The following is a 9,193-nucleotide window of genomic DNA, read 5'->3' as shown; positions in this document are numbered from 1 at the left end:
CCACTGCTCAGTCCATTAGATCACCCGGCCTTTAACAAGCCTGCTTTAATAGCAGTCGAGCTTAAATCAGTAAGAAGGAGACAACTCAAATGGGAACAGCCAGGTTTAGAGTGATTTATGAGTGTCCTTACAAGGGACTGCACTAATTTACAGTGTTTTCAAACCCCCACCTTTACTTAGAGTAGTGTCACTTTATGTTTAGACAACGCTTCTTGCTTTGCAGCGATTAAACCAAAGGCAAAGCCCCAGTTTGTTGTCAACCAGCTTAGAGCCAGCTCTCATGCGGCCCAGCCCTGGGTGAGTTCAGATTTGTTTTAAGGAGAGGGTTTTCTGGGTCGGGGCCTCTTCTGGGCCTGACAAGACACCTCTGAGGAGGGCATGTGCGGGAGGCGGGCAGAGAAAGGAAAGAAAGAAAACTTGTGGCTTCCAGCTCCCTTCCCCCCTTCCTTTCAAGCAGACGGAAGCTGCTTTCACTCTCACTGTTTACATATAAACATCCAGCCTTTCCTGTCCACAGACATGTTCCTGGCTCTTACCTATGGGCCCTGGGGTGAAATACTTTTGCAGTTAGGTCTGAATAGACTTTTCAATACCTGAAACCTCCCTGCTGGCTCCTCCCCATCTGGAGCCAGGTGAATGGTCCCACGCTTGACGAATGGGGCATGAGAGCCGGCGGGAGATCACAGCGTCCTGGCAGCAGGAAGGACGTGGGGCAACTGGCTAAGGAAAATGTGACACATAATGAAGGTGCATTCAGAGGCAATGTACTGCAGCAGGTAAAAAAGCTGAGATGTGTCTGATTTAACCCAGGCAAGGTGAGGATTAGACAGGGGAAGCCAGCTTGAGAAGGAGCCAGACTCTGTTCTTGCTTACAGCAGCATAAATCCAAAGTGACTAACTCTCCTGATGGGGTATTTTCCATTAATTCCCAGGATGACAATGAAGGGTAACATCACTGACGTGAACTGGATGATTCCAAGTTCATACAGGCGTAATTAAGAGCAGATTCAGACACAGGCAAAATCATCACTGATTGATGGGTTGATTCATGATTGATCACATCATTATTGATCCGTGATTGATCATGCCATTCCTGATATTGTGAAACAACCTCAGAGCCCTGCTTATGAACCGGGATCTCACTGTGCTCAGTGCTGTACAAACATACAGTGAGAAGAGGATCCCTGCCCCAAAGAGCATCTTTGCCCCAGAGCACCTACTCTGGACTCCTTTAAGAGACATTTGGATGCTTATCTTGCTGGGATCCTTTGACCTCTGCTGGACTCGATGATCTCCTGAGGTCCCTTCCAGCCCTAATGTCTATGAAATTTATGAAATCAATCTAAGAACAAGGCGAGATAATACACATCTAGACTCTCTTGCTATAATCATTCCCCCTTTTTGTCCCTGTTCATTGAGAAGCTGACCTGATGTGCATGCGCTTATACTGCAGCGTACAACAAGGGAATTGGGAATTTGTTCCTTTGTGTGTAGGGGACCGCAGCTTTGCCGTATCACGTGTTGTTTCTGATATACAGTTCTCTCCAGCATATCACAAAACCAGGTGGAGACTGGCATGTTGTCAGTGTGACCCCTGCATTGGTGAGCAAACCAGTTTCCCCAGCCATCAGCCAGGAAGTTATCATCAATAACCCAATGCCTTCCAACAGGGAGAACGAACTGAGGTGCTTGAGGATGGGTGAGAGCTCAGAGCTAGACAGAAAAAAAAGGCTCCACCATCCTGCATCCTCAGGGCTTCCCGTTGTGTGGCCAAAGGACGCTGGACCCAATTCTAGTCTTGCTTCTAGTGACTTGTGATGTAAACTCAGCACAGGTGGAATCAGAATCAGGCCTGGTCTCTTTAAGGTTTTTACTTTATCACTACAGGCATAATGACTTTGCTCTTGTATAGCTCTTCTAGACCCGGGCTCTCCAGATTTCTTAAGAACTGTAGACGAATAAGGCCTTGCATTTTTAGTCCCCTCACTTTACAGATGGGATGATGGGGTACCATGAGGGCTGATACATACAATCTGCATTAGAGCTGGTCAGAAAATGAAGGGGGTTTTTCCCAGTGGAAATTTGTAAATTTGGGGCAACAAATTTTGGCAAAACATGCAATATTTTTCTCCTGCAGTCCTAGCAAAGTGCCTCCAAGGGGGCTGTGGTTGGGTCCTTCCTGCTCCCCCCACCCACTGGCTAAGCTCCTTGGGTAGGCTACATATCCTCTTGCAGGCAACAGTTCCTGAAGAAAGGAGGCAGCAGAGCATCATGGGAGACAAGTTCCCAAGTCATGAGAACAGCTTAAAAATCACGAGATTTTATTAAAAATGGTAGAGCTGCAATTTGCTGTTTGCCTCTGGGAGCTTTAGGGATCCTGTTCTTAAACTTTGTTTCTACAACTCCACAGGGCACCAGTGTATTTTTTTTGAGATAAAAGCAGGGACAAGACTCCAGGGAGTTGGAGGTTTAAGAAAACCCCTGGCTACCATGAGGCTTGTGACAGAATCACTGCTGCTGACTACACTGATAAGCCTGAAGTTATGACCTGAAGGTGCCTTAAAGGTTCAAAAACCAGAAGGTGAATAAAAAGAATCCCAACTGCGTTAATAAATGATCAACATTAGCATCCCGCCATCTTTCCTAAGCCTATGTCACGGTTTTGGGAGTAGGGGGGCTGATAGGTTGTGTTTGAATGCTAGGGTTGGCCCTGTTTCCACCTTTCTCTCGATGGTTCAAAAGCAGTGCAGAACAAGACTCACAAGGTTTTTTCTCACTGATCTTAAACTTAAGGGACTCTAGGTTTCAAGGCCACTGGGTAAAGAGGGAAAATCACTCCCACTGTCCATGGATATAGTTACTCACAAAGAAAATAGAGGAATGGTGACTCAGGTCTCTTGATAGATTAAAGGGTAATTCCTAGGCCCTGCGTTTAGAAGAAACCTGGCAAGAGAGTAAAGGTCAGGAGAGAAATGCTGGTATTTATTTATACAGAGGTGGTTGGCGAACAACATGTATTTTGGAGACTTTCGAAACAACATAACTCACCCAGAAAGAGCTGTTAAACCTGTTTGGTAGATACATATGCATACATGTCTATAAGCAAACACAGGTAATTGCAGACAGCACACAAACAAGGAAGCACACACAAGGCAAACTTTTAAACTAATCGGGCTAACAAATAAGTCCAAACTTTCTGGAGCTTCACAAACTCCTGCCTTCTATGTGAGCCCACCTGTGTAACCACCCGCACTTTATTAGATCTGCGCAGATCTTTTTTGTTACAAACCCAGAACGTACTGCTCAGTTCCTGAACGTGCCAATGAATCTGAGCTGAGGGGAGGGTGAGTTTGGGGGCACAACTTGGGTGAATCTGGACTGGGTGACGTGAGGCTGATTTCTAGGGTAGCTGAGAGCTGATTTACTGCACTCGATGGAAACCAAGCAATGTTTGGAGGTCTGATATCATTTGGAGGCCCGGCCAGGTGGAAGGGAAGACTCTCTCTAAGTGCAATTGTCCATTTAAACCCAGAATTCAAGAGGATGCAGGTGAGTCTCCAACATGAACCACCAGTGAAAACTAATGGGCTGAGACAAGCGCATCCAAACAAAGGGAAATCTCTGAGTTTTGCCAGCCCCTAGATCCTGCAGTCATTATGTTTTCTTTGCTGGCCTTAGGGATTTTGACTCTGCTGAAGTAATGGGGCCTCCGTGCTCAGCATATCTGAATATCAAGACAAGGATGTGCTCAGAAATCAGTGACCACTTTTGAAAATCTGTTGCCTTACTGGAAACGCGGAGAAATCATAGCACAACTATTCTGGGATCTGAGGCTAACGCGCTGCCAAGTAAGGGTCCAGATGGCAGACGGGGCCCCCAGCCCGGAGCAACCGCATCTCTTGAAATGGAAACTTTTCCTTATTTTATCGCCTTTTTACTGCTTTGAAACAACACGCAGATTAATACCACGGAAGCACAGCTAGGCAAGGAGGAGGAGAGACATCAATGCCAGGCAAGGAGCTGCCGGCTAGATTGTGCTGATGTTTTTGGTAGCACAAGGGAAAGTAATTCAGTCCTGAAAAGGGCTTTCTCCTAGGCCTCTCACTACACCATTGATCCTACCATGGGAAGCGTCGAGCTGATCTGCCACGGATTCAGTGAACACGGCTCACCAAATCTTTCCAAGTGCAGCCACATTCATACCGACCTTGCTGTTCCACCTCTGGTGATGCTAGTGCTTTCTGGGCTCATCATGCATGAAATGCCACCTGCTGTGGGCACGTCCTGAGTTTGGGGAGGGTGAGATGATCCCAACGGATAAAAGCCGGGGTATATTTTTGAACGCTACGAAAATAAACATGAGAGTATTCATTGATGACTAACCTAGTAGCATGACTGCAATTAGATGGTTGTGTTTGGTGCATGCCTCTTCAACTGGGTTAGAAGATGGTTTCCTTCCTTTGCTTTCTCCCCCTGTGGAAAATCTGGAATTTTTGACGAAATACTGAAAACCAAACAAGGTCAGTTGAAACCTGAGGCTTTCTGTGAGAAACCTGGAGGAAAGAAAAAAAAAAGATTGGTTGAAAGCTGAAAATTTCAGGCTGGAAACGCTGGTGTTTTTGACTTTCAGGAGATATCATAGAAATATCATAGAAATCATGGAGGAGAAGGACTGGAAGGGACCTTCAGAAGTCATCTAGTCCAACCCCCTGCCTGAGGCAGGATCATCCCAATCCAAACCAGCCTATATAATCCATAATCTAAATTTTTTGTAAGACTACCATCAACCCTGACATAACACAAAACATAACACCCGAACCCACCTTGCAGGGGAACCATGATTTTATGAAAGGTTGTTATTCATAGATTCATAGGTTCATAGACGTAGGGTCGGACGGGACCTTGCAGATCTTCTAGTCCGACCCCCTGCCCTGGGCAGGAGAGAAAACTGGGCTCAAATAACTAAACAATTGTGACTTGGCTTTTAGTATAGGCTCAAGAGATCCCAGGTAGAGATGTAGGTCCTGTAGCTTCAGGCTTCCTGAGCTGGGCTCCGTGGCTAGACAACTGTGTTCACAAGGCACCATGGGCTGCCCTTTCTTGTGGGGCTGCCCGTGGTGTTTTGTGGGAGTCTGTGGTTGTGATGCCTGGCTGCAGTCGTATCAAATCGTGGTCCATGCCAGCTTGGCTCCTCGGAGGGCTTTATTAGTCACACCATGGGCTGAGCAATACCCCTGGGTCCTCTCTGATGTGGCTCTCCGGTGACTCAGACGGAGGCTCCCTGCCCATCCTCTCGAGGGAAACCTGGACAGCAGTAGGCACGAAGGAGCCCCTCCGTAGGTGGAACGTGGGTAGCACGGACAGGGCCCTAAGTGCAAACTCAAAAAGACGACTTTTGTTCACATGTGTTGGCTCAGCTCAAATAACTCATGAGGGACCAGAGCTGCAGGCTGGAAGGGGAAGAAACTCTCTCCAGATGAAAGGATGTCAGAAAATTGTATTTAGTCAACTGCGTGTGTGTGTTAGAAAGGGGAGGAGGGAGGAAGGGGCCGCCGAGGCTGTAACTGTGACTGACTTTCTGACTTCTTAACTTGTCAGCATATCCTAAAGTTAAAAATGCACATGCACACAGGCCTGCAGCCAAAGAGGCCGTCTAGCCGCAGATCCAGATGTGGGGGCCACTGCGCAGCCAGCCAGCCCCGCTCTCCCTGAAACGACTTTCAGACTAAACAATTGTGACTTGGCTGTGAGAGGCAGCGCAATTCCAGATGCTGCTTTCCTTTCACGTTGTTTTAATTGGGCTGGCAGGCGCAAGGGCTCTTTCAGTGAGAGGAAAGCTTCCCCACGGGACCGCAATGTTTTGGCAGAGCTCCCATGCTGCTACCTTAAGAGAGAGAGCAAGGGAGAGCGGGAGGGGGGAAGAAAGAAAAAAATTGGGAGCAAGTTGCCAAGGTGTTTACTGCTGCAAACAGCTGCTGCTTTTTGTTTTTATCTTCCGAAATTCACACCTCCTTATACTGCCCCCGAACCTGAGCAAACGGCATCGAAGCTTTGCCTGGAACTGGGGATTTGCCCCAATTCGTGCCATCAGTGTAACCGTACTGGTGCCAGCTTTTGAAAACAGCTCTTGGCTCTGGCAACTTTGCTGTCTGCATTAAAAGACTCGCCCTAGAGCCGCTGAACGTGGGATAGCCCCAGTGCAGATCATGCCCAAATGTTACGCAGGAGGGAAAGGGGGACCTGGCCTGTGAGGCGGGATCCTCCAGGGACATTCGACCAACAGGCTTCAGCAGGCTGCAAACATCCTGCCACTCTCCTGCTGGACGGAGGGTCCTGAGTGAGCGTCTCTGGCATGAAAAAGGGCTGAGAACCACTGCCGGAGCCCGCTGTGGTGGTATCACGCTGCAAGCAATGATTAAGACTCCAGGCAGGACCAAAGTATCATTTCACTCCACGTCAGAAAGTGTTGTCTTGAACTCCATGTCATAACACTGTTAGACGGATATTTGAGTCGTTATGATTAACTGTTCATATTCTGGTGGCATCTAGAAGCATTGGCCCCAATTAAAGCCCCATTGTCCCGTTCACGTACTTATGGGAGACAGTTGCGGCCCCGAAGGCCTTCCAAGAGAGACCACTAGAGAAAGAGAAAATTGTTATTTAGTAGAAAGGAAGTGGTGGGAAAGCCATAAGTATTGCTGAAGTTGCTTCAAATCTGTTTCTGAGTAAACTGATTGCTAACACTACTCAGCTGGCTGGTATAATGGGTTAAACCGTAGTCTTATAATACACTTTGGCCTTGTCTCCACCATCTATCCAAACAGTGTTAAAAGCAACGTTGTGTTTAAACATGGTTCCCCGTCATAAGTAAAATCCCAGTGTTGACAGGAACAAAGGCCCTTGCTCCCACTGAGGGACCGGACTCCATACTGTACAGCCCTCACATGATGAAAACACAATGTGCTCTTGGTAAATGGGACCAAATGGCCTATTGACAGACTTAAAAACGTGTGTGATGTCCCTGCGCAGGCACTGCCAGAGCGCGATTCAGTAACACAACGGTAGCTGGAGCTGGTCTCATCCCATAAGCATGTGCCTTAGTCCACCACGGCACTGCTGTATTGTAGAGGCATCTGCAGGCAGGTAAGGCAGAGTGGACTATAGTGAGCCCGATGGGGCGGGAGGTCACCATGCTGCAATTGGAGGGCATGGAAGGTTCATTATAAAACATTGTACAATACGCCTGAAAGGCCTGAATATTTTATATGATACAGCAGTTTCAGAACTAAGAACCCGGCCTCTCCTGCTGCAATGGCAAGAAGTAGAGCAGGATCGGACGTGAAAAATTCAGCCACAAAACGCAGCAGAGATACAGGGAAATCACTAAGATAAAAGGGGAGCAAAAAAATGCCAAGAACTCTGTGGAAAGTGTTAATGTGTGGAGGCACTTTGCTGCTCCCTGCCCGCTTTACCTCTGCCGAGGATGCACACGTGGCATCTGTCCCACCTTCTCCCCTGCTTCGAGGATGCTGGGCTGCAATGGTGCGGTGATGGGGATTCTGCACAGCAGAGCAGACGCAAGGTTTAAAGATGTGGAGAATGACTCGCATGGCGGCAGACTGGCTCTTTGGGGCCTGCTTTGACAATCTTTCCTTTGTTTGTTTTGCTTAAAATTGGGAGGTCTGAATTCCTGCTGGATACCGTATTTTGAAATTCAGGAAAGGCAAGTCCACTGCCCCTTTTCACACAAAGCTTCCAGGAGCTGCAGGTACTGCCTCCAAAAAAACCAAGGAGGCAGCAAGGTTTCTGAATGCAAACACAAGGTGAACGGTGAGCAAGAAAAAACCAAACGGACCACTTTTCTGAAATCTTTCCCTGGCGTTATGGCCCCGGCGTACTGGGAATGATAAAGAAATACAATAAGATAATCAGGAAGGTTTTTTTAGACAGAAGAAAAAGTGCCCAGAACACATTCTTCGCTCCCATGCCCACGCCTGCCGTTACTCACTCCTGAAATGGAGGAAAGTAACAAGCCTTGTTTTTTGTTGGAGTTTTTGTTTTGTTTTGTTTTCAAACTTTGGCCTCATTAATTTCCAAAAAAAATTTCCCCCCAATAAAAGGAAAACATGGAAAGAAAAACAAACTATTAGAAAAGAGAGGAGGGAGGAAATGTTATTTAAAAGGTTACCAGACCACATCATTTTCCAATGATATTATATACTCCCTGCAGTATCCAAAATATATATGGGCCCTGGGCCAAGAATGTAAAAAAAAAAAAATTAAAAAAAATACACACAGCGTAGACACAACATCTGGACAGAGGCTGAACAAAACCTCCATTTATCACACTTAATCCTGCAATGAAGCAGTCAACAGTTTACTTCTGTTTTGCTAATTTAGCTGCTTTCATGCTTCCGAGGTGGAAAAGCCAAAGTAAAGGCATTGAATTAAGTGTCACTTTGTCAAGCTCCTTTTCCTTTTTTGCTTTTTGACTTTGCCTGCATTAAAAAAAAAACCTTTTTTTTTTTAAATTAATTCCACCTTCTCTTTTCTCTTTTGCCTGGATCGGCTAGGAGCTGGTGAGCAGCGGGGCACAGGCAGCTGACACAGGCTGTACAGACAAACACTTTCAGACGCACAGGCAAACACGCACAGGACACGCAACCCACACCCACTCAGACATCCACAAACACACAAAGGTTTGATTTCAGCTCTGGCATAGCAAGGGACCACTCCTAACTTTCACGGGATCTGCGGGTGTGCTGGGCCTCCAAAAATCAGGCTACTTACTTCACCGGCCAATTGGAAAACCTTGGCCACCTGGCTCAGATACCCAGAAAGGTAAAAGCGCATCAACATAGCCCCTGCGGATGGTAAGCAGGAGCAACTTGAAACTGTTTTTCAATGGAAACTCAGTTTTCCACTGATTATTATTATTTTTTTTTTGTGGGCAGAGGGAAAAGTGCCTGCTCTTCATGGAAATTTTGTAACTGAAAAATCCAATCAAAATTTTTTGATTCAGAAATGTTATCTTACTACTACTTGGGAAGTGTAATTCATTGCTCCTCATCCCCATTCTCATCAGCAAGCCAACATCTCCAGCTGGGTTTTAGTGCCCACGATGCTCTTCAACCATGAAAATCCCGCAGCCCATCATGCTCAGTTACCCGAGGGGGGGGGGGGGGGGGGGGGG

General features: G+C 46.9%; 1 long non-coding RNA gene across 1 annotated transcript; it reads left to right on the top strand.

Annotated features, from left to right (window-relative positions):
* Positions 1-659: 659 nt before the first annotated feature.
* On the top strand, positions 660-2,610 carry LOC109295381. Its single transcript, XR_002096735.1, has 2 exons — positions 660-776; positions 2,411-2,610. It is a non-coding gene; the product is annotated as an uncharacterized LOC109295381 (long non-coding RNA).
* Positions 2,611-9,193: the final 6,583 nt, after the last annotated feature.

Source organism: Gavialis gangeticus, unplaced genomic scaffold (assembly GCF_001723915.1).
Source record: "Gavialis gangeticus isolate Ggan-Ray unplaced genomic scaffold, GavGan_comp1, whole genome shotgun sequence".
NCBI classification, from domain to species: Eukaryota; Metazoa; Chordata; order Crocodylia; family Gavialidae; genus Gavialis; species Gavialis gangeticus.
The sequence above is the reverse complement of the archived record's forward strand: the minus strand, read 5'-3'. Positions and strand labels throughout refer to the sequence as shown.